General features: G+C 48.1%; 1 protein-coding gene across 1 annotated transcript in view; it reads right to left on the bottom strand.

Moving 5' to 3' along the window:
• Positions 1–2431, bottom strand: part of MAP2K5 (mitogen-activated protein kinase kinase 5) — a 132264-nt gene that overhangs the window by 81789 nt on the left and 48044 nt on the right. The window lies entirely within an intron of this gene.

Raw genomic sequence — 2431 nt, 5'->3', positions numbered from 1 at the left:
CAGCCCAGCTCCAAGCCCTGGAGCAGCTCTGGGGCCTCTCTGGAATTTCACATCCACAAAAAGTCAGGTTGAGAGGGCAGAAGATGAGAAACACAAACCCAGTGGTGCCCATTTCTTGGAAAAGCCCTCCCAGATCAACGAGTCCAACCACAGCAATCCCAAAGCTGGCAGCAAAGGAGTGCTGGGATTCAGGGAACGCCTGGATGAGCTCCATCCTCTTCCTCTGGAAATGGCTTCACTTCAAAAAAAACTTCCACAAATGCAAATTCCAATTAAGAGATGTGAGCAGCTTCCATGGATTCCTGCACTGGACGTGCCTTGGGGGAAAAAAAGAATTTGGACATGGGGAAGGGGCAAAAAAAAAACAGACTGGGGGGAAAAAAAATATGGAAACTGCAGGTTTTGTTGACAAAATCCATCTGTGTGAGCTGCAGCTCTTGTGTGGCAGCAACCCCAGGACTGGGGTAATCCCAAATTCAGGGGGATGACGGGGTCTGTGCAGCCCCAGCCCTGGGAAAGGCTCTGCTGCCACCTCAGACTCAGGGTGGGGAGGCTCAAATTCCTGTGCCACTGAGGAATTCCAGGGAAAACAAAAGGATTCTGCTGCCTGCACCCAACAATTCTGCTGCGCCAAAAATCAGCACCGGAGCGGAGGAGCTGCAGGTTGAGGCTCAGTGCTCACCTTCTGCTCAGGGAGCAGGAGGAAAGGGGGAAGATTCCCTTCTCTGAACTCCTTTGTTCCCCTCATTCCTGACCCCCTGCTCTGCAGTGGGCACGGGGAAAGCAGGAAATAAAATAACTAGGAAAAGTGAAATATCTGTGTCAGGGAGTCAGGCTCACAGGCTGAGTGATCAGGGACAAAATGACCCTGAGGGGAATAAAAAAAATAAAATAAATCCAGACATGGAGACATAAAAGGTGGGGTTGGAGCACCAGGGATGAGAGGAAAACTGGAGAACACCTGTGGAATGCCAAGGGGAGGATGGGGGAGACACAAAACCGAGGTGTGGATGGATCAAACCACCAGTGAGAGAAGGAAAAGGAGAAGGAAAGAGCTGAGGGAATGCTGGAAGCCCAGGCCAGGATTATCAAACCATCCTCATCAGGAAAACCAGGAATCGTGTGAGCAACTTCCCACTCCCTGCTCCAGAGGGGAGAGGAGATGAGGAGGTTTTCCCTCTGAACTGAGGTGAAAAGCACTCAGATTCCACAAGGAACTGCCAGGGATAATAATGAGCAGATCTGAAGCTGCTGAGAGGAAACAGCATCAGAGAGGGATGTTCATCACCCTGGGCAGGCCACACAAATTAAGAGGAAAGGAGAGCTGTGAATTACAATGAACACAGACTAAATAGCTGCCTGTGTTGGATTAAAGGATTTAAATTGTCAGCTTGATGTATAATGAATGTGAAAAGCCAGCACTTAATTAAATGGCACATGATAGAATAACTTTGTTATGCTTTAAACTGCTTAAGTTATCAAAGTGTTCCTTATTATTTCGCAATTGTTTTGCAGTATCTCCCTCCCTGGTGAGATCCACTGAGACATTGGTCATTACCCTGTGCTCAGCTGTGGGGAAAGATGGATTTTTGGGGAATTTTACATTTTCTCTTGGTCTGTAATTTGAGTTTTCAGTGGATTTTTAGCAGCTGAAGGCTGCAGAGCCCCGAGGATGAGCTACCAGGGGATTGAAGGATCCCATTGTCAACACCTCAAGACCAAACCCAGGAGATCTGTGGGTTCTTCTGCCAGCACAGCCTCACCACCCCGAAAATGACCCCAATTAACTCTTCCCTGGGGCTGCTCAGGTGTGAGAAACCAGCCTGTGCCAGGGGAAGAACTTCACCCTCCTCACCAGCCTTGAGGAGAAGACACAAAATCTGTTCTGCCTCTGCATTTTGGTGGCAGGAACCAACTTAAACCTCCAGGCTGGCAAGGAAATCCTGCCTAATTCCAGGCAGAATTAAGGAGAGTCAGGATGGAAATGACACCCTGCGAGATCCTGAACCTCCTCCTGCACAGAGAGCAGAAGGGCTTAAAATATTTAATAATAATTTAATAATAATAATAATAATAATAAATATTCAAACAAACAAAGCTGATTGAAAGCACTGCTCCATCCTGATGGGAAGAAATGCTGGTAGGGAGGGATGTGACCACACAGAGCTCCAGAAATTTTAGTTTTGTTTCCTCTTTATCCCACTCAATTTATCCCATCCTTCCACATGGATTTGTGTAACAGAATCCTGGAATGGTTTGGGTTGGGAGGGACCCTAAAGCTCCACCCCACTCCACACCTCCACTGCTCCAGCCTGGCTTTGGACATTCCAGGGATCCAAATCAGCCCCAGCAAATCTGGGAATTCCAGCCCAGCCCTTCCCCACCTTCCCAGGCAGGAATTCCTTCCCAATTCCCATTTAAATCTCCACTT

The sequence above is a fragment of the Parus major genome, chromosome 10 (assembly GCF_001522545.3).
Source record: "Parus major isolate Abel chromosome 10, Parus_major1.1, whole genome shotgun sequence".
NCBI classification, from domain to species: domain Eukaryota; kingdom Metazoa; phylum Chordata; class Aves; order Passeriformes; family Paridae; genus Parus; species Parus major.
The sequence above is the reverse complement of the archived record's forward strand: the minus strand, read 5'-3'. Positions and strand labels throughout refer to the sequence as shown.